The sequence below is a fragment of the Salmo trutta genome, chromosome 28 (genome assembly GCF_901001165.1).
Source record: "Salmo trutta chromosome 28, fSalTru1.1, whole genome shotgun sequence".
Classification (NCBI taxonomy): Eukaryota; Metazoa; Chordata; class Actinopteri; order Salmoniformes; family Salmonidae; genus Salmo; species Salmo trutta.
In genome coordinates, this window is record NC_042984.1 from 1,170,598 (window position 1) to 1,180,465 (window position 9,868).

A 9,868-nucleotide genomic window follows, 5' to 3' on the forward strand; every position below is an offset into this window, starting at 1 on the left:
CTCTCAGGAATCTCTCTCTCTCTCTCTTTCTCTTTCTCTCTCTCTCTCTCTCTCTCTCTCTCTCTCTCTCTCTCTCTCTCAGACTCTTCACTAGTCACTCTATCATTATGTAAAGTTTCTCACCATGAGTTTAGGTGGGTGTAATGGGGAGGCGGAGCCTAGTCTCTCACCATGAGTTTCAGTATCATCATTCCTCTGTATTAAAGGTGGACAGGTGAGCTGAGGTCCATGTAGGACACCTGTGTAAACAATGAGCACACCTGCAAAAAATACTCATGTCTAATGTGTTGCACTACAAATTTAACAAATGCATAAATGCAATGCACACACACACACACACACACACACCCACACCCACACACACACACACACACAGACAGACACACACACACACACACACACAGACACACACACACACAGACAGACACAGACACACACACAGACACACACGCACACGCACACGCACACACGCACGCACACACACACACACACACACACACACACACACACACACACACACACACAGAGAGATAAGTGCGAGGAGGCTGATTTCAGATCCGGGTTTGAGGCCTGCTGAGTTAGCAGTTCCACATCCTTCTCTATAAAGCTCTCTGTTATATTGGTATGTCGTCTGACTGGCCACTCTGTTCTGAAAAAAACACACACACACAGTAAGAAATCACCACAAAACATTAACCTCAATCCGTCACAGAATGAAGAAAATAACAATGCAGAATGACACAACATCCAACATCTTCACTGGAATGGGGAACAATACAGCGGCTTCTCTCTTCTTATGATCAAATTAGGGAACGTCAGAATAGAGGAAGCAAATGTTGCATTATTTTGCGGAGGTGCACATATACTAATGTGTTATTGATTGACAAACTGCATAGAACAATATTAATCAGAATATAATGCATAGAGAAATGAGGACAGTGCAACATCATGCATTGACCGGTCCTGTGACAGCCTTATGACCTGTGGCAACAATGTTTGGACAGTGTTATAACCTCCTATTCATCACAAAGCAAGGCCGCAACGTCATGTCATGGGTGTGTGTTTGATAGCAGGATGGACAACACATACGGATATTATAAATCACAGTTTATCAGTATGCTGTCAACCCAGGAACAGGCCGAGGAACAGAGATGAAGGTTTATATCACCTCTGATTGGAGAGGTAGGACAGAATTAACCCATAACACACTGTCACTTCCTGTCCTCTCTCATACAATACTTGTTCTTGCCTTTTGATCCAGGACGTGACTATCTGACTCCATACAGGTGTGTTATCAGGACTATCTGACTCCATACAGGTGTGTTATCAGGACATGACTATCTGACTCCATACAGGTGTGTTATCAGGACATGACTATCTGACTCCATACAGGTGTGTTATCAGGACATGACTATCTGACTCCATACAGGTGTGTTATCAGGACATGACTATCTGACTCCATACAGGTGTGTTATCAGGACATGACTATCTGACTCCATACAGGTGTGTTATCAGGACTATCTGACGCCATACAGGTGTGTTATCAGGACATGACTATCTGACTCCATACAGGTGTGTTATCAGGACGTGACTATCTGACTCCATACAGGTGTGTTATCAGGACATGACTATCTGACTCCATACAGGTGTGTTATCAGGACGTGACTATCTGACTCCATACAGGTGTGTTATCAGGACATGACTATCTGACTCCATACAGGTGTGTTATAAGGACATGACTATCTGACTCCATACAGGTGTGTTATCAGGACGTGACTATCTGACTCCATACAGGTGTGTTATCAGGACATGACAATCTGACTCCATACAGGTGTGTTATCAGGACTATCTGACTCATACAGGTGTGTTATCAGGACATGACTATCTGACTCCATACAGGTGTGTTATCAGGACATGACTATCTGACTCCATACAGGTGTGTTATCAGGACATGACTATCTGACTCCATACAGGTGTGTTATCAGGACATGACTATCTGACTCCATACAGGTGTGTTATCAGGACATGACCATCTGACTCCATACAGGTGTGTTATCAGAACATGACTATCTGACTCATTACAGTTGTGTTATCAGGACATGACTATCTGACTCCATACAGGTGTGTTATCAGGACATGACTATCTGACTCCATACAGGTGTGTTATCAGGACATGACTATCTGACTCCATACAGGTGTGTTATCAGGACATGACTATCTGACTCCATACAGGTGTGTTATCAGGACATGACTATCTGACTCCATACAGGTATGTTATCAGGACGTGACTATCTGACTCCATACAGGTGTGTTATCAGGACATGACTATCTGACTCCATACAGGTGTGTTATCAGGACATGACTATCTGACTCCATACAGGTGTGTTATCAGGACGTGACTATCTGACTCCATACAGGTGTGTTATCAGGACGTGACTATCTGACTCCATACAGGTGTGATCCTATCCTCTACGGGTTTTCAGGACATGACTATCTGACTCCATACAGGTGTGTTATCAGGACATGACTATCTGACTCCATACAGGTGTGTTATCAGGACAGGACTATCTGACTCCATACCGGTGTGTTATCAGGACGTGACTATCTGACTCCATTACAGGTGTGTTTATCAGAAGTGACTATCTGACTCCATACAGGTGTGTTATCAGGACATGACTATCTGACTCCATACAGGTGTGTTATCAGGACATGACTATCTGACTCCATACAGGTGTGTTATCAGGACATGACTATCTGACTCCATACAGGTGTGTTATCAGGACCTGACTATCTGACTCCATACAGGTGGTTATCAGGACGTGACTTATCTGACTCATACAGGTGTGTTATCAGGACATGACTTTCTGACTCCATACAGGTGTGTTATTCAGGACATGACTATCTGACTCCAGCAGGTGTGTTATCAGGACACTGACTATGCTGACTGAATTACAGGGTTTTTTTGTGTTTATCAGGACATGACTATCTGACTCCATACAGGTGTGTTATCAGGCAGTGACTATCTGACTCCATTACAGTGTGTTATCAGGACATTGACTATCTGACTCCATACAGGTGTGTTATCAGGACGTGACTATCTGACGCCATACAGGTGTGTAATCAGGACATGACTATCTGACTCCATACAGGTGTGTTATCAGGACATGACTATCTGACTCCATACAGGTGTGTTATCAGGACATGACTATCTGACTCCATACAGGTGTGTTTATCAGGACGTGACTATCTGACTCCATACAGGTGTGTTATCAGGACGTGACTATCTGACTCCATACAGGTGTGTTATCAGGACATGACTATCTGACTCCATACAGGTGTGTTATCAGGACATGACTATCTGACTCCATACAGGTGTGTTATCAGGACATGACTATCTGACTCCCTACCAGGTTGTGTTATCAGGACTGACTATCTGACTCCACACAGGTGTGTTATCAGGACGTGACTATCTGACTCCATACAGGTGTGTTATCAGGACATGACTTTCTGACTCCATACAGGTGTGTTATCAGGACATGACTATCTGACTCCATACAGGTGTGTTATCAGGACATGACTATCTGACTGAATACAGGTGTGTTATCAGGACATGACTATCTGACTCCATACAGGTGTGTTATCAGGACGTGACTATCTGACTCCATACAGGTGTGTTATCAGGACATGACTATCTGACTCCATACAGGTGTGTTATCAGGACGTGACTATCTGACTCCATAAAGGTGTGTTATCAGGACATGACTATCTGACTCCATACAGGTGTGTTATCAGGACATGGCTATCTGACTCCATACAGGTGTGTTATCAGGACATGACTATCTGACTCCATACAGGTGTGTTATCAGGACGTGACTATCTGACTCCACACAGGTGTGTTATCAGGACTGACTACTGACTCCATACAGGTGTGTTATCAGGACTATCTGACTCCATACAGGTGTGTTATCAGGACATGACTATCTGACTCCATACAGGTGTGTTATCAGGACGTGACTATCTGACTCCATACAGGTGTGTTATCAGGACATGACTATCTGACTCCATACAGGTGTGTTATCAGGACGTGACTATCTGACTCCATACAGGTGTGTTATCAGGACATGACTATCTGACTCCATATAGGTGTGTTATCAGGACATGACTATCTGACTCCATACAGGTGTGTTATCAGGACATGACTATCTGACTCCATACAGGTGTGTTATCAGGACATGACAATCTGACTCCATACAGGTGTGTTATCAGGACGTGACTATCTGACTCCATACAGGTGTGTTATCAGGACATGATTATCTGACTCCATACAGGTGTGTTATCAGGACTGACTATTGACTCATACAGTGTGTTATCCCCAGTGTTCAGGCATGACTATCTGACTCCATACAGGTGTGTTATCAGGACATGACTATCTGACTCCATACAGGTGTGTTATCAGGACATGACTATCTGACTCCATACAGGTGTGTTATCAGGACATGACTATCTGACTCCATACAGGTGTGGTTATCAGGACATGACTATCTGACTCCATACAGGGTGTTATCAGGACATGACTATCTGACTCCATACAGGTGTGTTATCAGGACATGACCATCTGACTCCATACAGGTGTGTTATCAGGACATGACTATCTGACTCCATACAGGTGTGTTATCAGGACATGACTATCTGACTCCATACAGGGTGTTATCAGGACATGACTATCTGACTCCATACAGTCTTTATCAGGACAGGACTATCTGACTCCATACAGTGTGTTATCAGGACTGACTATCTGACTCCATACAGGTGTGTTATCAGGACATGACTATCTGACTCCATACAGGTGTGTTATCAGGACATGACTATCTGACTCCATACAGGTGTGTTTATCAGGACGGGACTATCTGACTCCATACAGGTGTGTTATCAGGGACATGACTATCTGACTCCATACAGGTGTGTTATCAGGACATGACTATCTGACTCCATACAGGTGTGTTATCAGGACATGACTATCTGACTCCATACAGGTATGTTATCAGGACGTGACTATCTGACTCCATACAGGTGTGTTATCAGGACATGACTATCTGACTCCATACAGGTGTGTTATCAGGACATGACTATCTGACTCCATACAGGTGTGTTATCAGGACGTGACTATCTGACTCCATACAGGTGTGTTATCAGGACGTGACTATCTGACTCCATACAGGTGTGTTATCAGGACATGACTATCTGACTCCATACAGGTGTGTTATCAGGACATGACTATCTGACTCCATACAGGTGTGTTATCAGGACGTGACTATCTGACTCAATACAGGTGTGTTATCAGGACGTGACTATCTGACTCCATACAGGTGTGTTATCAGGACATGACTATCTGACTCCATACAGGTGTGTTATCAGGACATGACTATCTGACTCCATACAGGGTGTGTTATCAGGACATGACTATCTGACTCCATACAGGTGTGTTATCAGGACGTGACTATCTGACTCCATACAGGTGTGTTATCAGGACATGACTATCTGACTCCATACAGGTGTGTTATCAGGACATGACTATCTGACTCCATACAGGTGTGTTATCAGGACATGACTATCTGACTCCATACAGGTGTGTTATCAGGACGTGACTATCTGACTCCATACAGGTGTGTTATCAGGACATGACTATCTGACTCCATACAGGTGTGTTATCAGGACGGGACTATCTGACTCCATACAGGTGTGTTATCAGGACATGACTTTCTGACTCCATACAGGTGTGTTATCAGGACATGACTATCTGACTCCATACAGGTGTGTTATCAGGACATGACTATCTGACTGCATACAGGTGTGTTATCAGGACATGACTATCTGACTCCATACAGGTGTGTAATCAGGACGTGACTATCTGACTCCATACAGGTGTGTTATCAGGACATGACTATCTGACTCCATACAGGTGTGTTATCAGGACATGACTATCTGACTCCATACAGGTGTGTTATCAGGACGTGACTATCTGACTCCATACAGGTGTGTTATCAGGACATGACTATCTGACTCCATACAGGTGTGTTATCAGGACATGACTATCTGACTCCATACAGGTGTGTTATCAGGACATGACTATCTGACTCCATACAGGTGTGTTATCAGGACGTGACTATCTGACTCCACACAGGTGTGTTATCACGACGTGACTATCTGACTCCATACAGGTGTGTTATCAGGACTATCTGACTCCATACAGGTGTGTTATCAGGACATGACTATCTGACTCCATACAGGTGTGTTATCAGGACGTGACTATCTGACTCCATACAGGTGTGTTATCAGGACATGACTATCTGACTCCATACAGGTGTGTTATAAGGACATGACTATCTGACTCCATACAGGTGTGTTATCAGGACGTGACTATCTGACTCCATACAGGTGTGTTATCAGGACATGACTATCTGACTCCATACAGGTGTGTTATCAGGACTATCTGACTCCATACAGGTGTGTTATCAGGACATGACTATCTGACTCCATACAGGTGTGTTATCAGGACGGGACTATCTGACTCCATACAGGTGTGTTATCAGGACATGACTATCTGACTCCATACAGGTGTGTTATCAGGACATGACTATCTGACTCCATACAGGTGTGTTATCAGGACATGACTATCTGACTCCATACAGGTGTGTTATCAGGACATGACTATCTGACTCCATACAGGTATTTTATCAGGACATGACTATCTGACTCCATACAGGTGTGTTATCAGGACATGACTATCTGACTCCATACAGGTGTGTTATCAGGACATGACTATCTGACTCCATACAGGTGTGTTATCAGGACGTGACTATCTGACTCCATACAGGTGTGTTATCAGGACGTGACTATCTGACTCCATACAGGTGTGTTATCAGGACGTGACTATCTGACTCCATACAGGTGTGTTATCAGGACGTGACTATCTGACTCCATACAGGTGTGTTATCAGGACGTGACTATCTGACTCCATACAGGTGTGTTATCAGGACATGACTATCTGACTCCATACAGGTGTGTTATCAGGACATGACTATCTGACTCCATACAGGTGTGTTATCAGGACATGACTATCTGACTCCATACAGGTGTGTTATCAGGACATGACTATCTGACTCCATACAGGTGTGTTATCAGCACGTGACTATCTGACTCCATACAGGTGTGTTATCAGGACATGACTATCTGACTCCATACAGGTGTGTTATCAGGACATGACTATCTGACTCCATACAGGTGTGTTATCAGCACGTGACTATCTGACTCCATACAGGTGTGTTATCAGGACATGACTATCTGACTCCATACAGGTGTGTTATCAGGACGTGACTATCTGACTCCATACAGGTGTGTTATCAGGACATGACTTTCTGACTCCATACAGGTGTGTTATCAGGACATGACTATCTGACTCCATACAGGTGTGTTATCAGGACATGACTATCTGACTGCATACAGGTGTGTTATCAGGACATGACTATCTGACTCCATACAGGTGTGTTATCAGGACGTGACTATCTGACTCCATACAGGTGTGTTATCAGGACATGACTATCTGACTCCATACAGGTGTGTTATCAGGACTATCTGACTCCATACAGGTGTGTTATCAGGACATGACTATCTGACTCCATACAGGTGTGTTATCAGGACGTGACTATCTGACTCCATACAGGTGTGTTATCAGGACGTGACTATCTGACTCCATACAGGTGTGTTATCAGGACGTGACTATCTGACTCCATACAGGTGTGTTATCAGGACATGACTATCTGACTCCATACAGGTGTGTTATCAGGACGTGACTATCTGACTCCATACAGGTGTGTTATCAGGACGTGACTATCTGACTCCATACAGGTGTGTTATCAGGACATGACTATCTGACTCCATACAGGTGTGTTATCAGGACATGACTATCTGACTCCATACAGGTGTGTTATCAGGACATGACTATCTGACTCCATACAGGTGTGTTATCAGGACATGACTATCTGACTCCATACAGGTGTGTTATCAGCACGTGACTATCTGACTCCATACAGGTGTGTTATCAGGACATGACTATCTGACTCCATACAGGTGTGTTATCTGGACGTGACTATCTGACTCCATACAGGTGTGTTATCAGGACATGACTTTCTGACTCCATACAGCTGTGTTATCAGGACATGACTATCTGACTCCATACAGGTGTGTTATCAGGACATGACTATCTGACTGCATACAGGTGTGTTATCAGGACATGACTATCTGACTCCATACAGGTGTGTTACCAGGACGTGACTATCTGACTCCATACAGGTGTGTTATCAGGACATGACTATCTGACTGCATACAGGTGTGTTATCAGGACATGACTATCTGACTCCATACAGGTGTGTTATCAGGACGTGACTATCTGACTCCATACAGGTGTGTTATCAGGACATGACTATCTGACTCCATACAGGTGTGTTATCAGGACTATCTGACTCCATACAGGTGTGTTATCAGGACATGACTATCTGACTCCATACAGGTGTGTTATCAGGACATGACTATCTGACTCCATACAGGTGTGTTATCAGGACATGACTATCTGACTCCATACAGGTGTGTTATCAGGACTATCTGACTCCATACAGGTGTGTTTTCAGGACATGACTATCTGACTCCATACAGGTGTGTTATCAGGACATGACTGTCTGACTCCATACAGGTGTGTTATCAGGACATGACCATCTGACTCCATACAGGTGTGTTATCAGGACATGACTATCTGACTCCATACAGGTGTGTTATCAGGACATGACTATCTGACTCATTACAGGTGTGTTATCAGGACATGACTATCTGACTCCATACAGGTGTGTTATCAGGACATGACTATCTGACTCCATACAGGTGTGTTATCAGGACATGACTATCTGACTCCATACAGGTGTGTTATCAGGACATGACTATCTGACTCCATACAGGTGTGTTATCAGGACGTGACTATCTGACTCCATACAGGTGTGTTATCAGGACGTGACTATCTGACTCCATACAGGTGTGTTATCAGGACTTGACTATCTGACTCCATACAGGTGTGTTATCAGGTGTACATGACTACTATCTGACTCCATACAGGTGTGTTATCAGGACATGACTATCTGACTCCACACAGGTGTGTTATCAGGACGTGACTATCTGACTCCATACAGGTGTGTTATCAGGACATGACTATCTGACTCCATACAGGTGTGTTATCAGGACATGACTTTCTGACTCCATACAGGTGTGTTATCAGGACTATCTGACTCCATACAGGTGTGTTATCAGGACGTGACTATCTGACTCCATACAGGTGTGTTATCAGGACATGACTATCTGACTCCATACAGGTGTGTTATCAGGACATGACTATCTGACTACATACAGGTGTTTATCAGGACATGACTATCTGACTCCATACAGGTGTGTTATCAGGACATGACTATCTGATTCCATACAGGTGTTATCAGGACATGACTATCTGACTCCATACAGGTGTGTTATCAGACATGACTATCTGACTCCATACAGGTGTGTTATCAGGACATGACTATCGACTCCATACAGGTGTGTTATCAGGACATGACTATCTGACTCCATACAGGTGTGTTATCAGGACATGACTGTCTGACTCCATACAGGTGTGTTATCAGGACATGACTTTCTGACTCCATACAGGTGTGTTATCAGGACAATCTGACTCCATACAGGTGTGTTATCAGGACATGACTATCTGACTCCATACAGGTGTGTTTCAGGACATGAATCTGACTCCATACAGGTGTGTTATCAGGACATGACTATC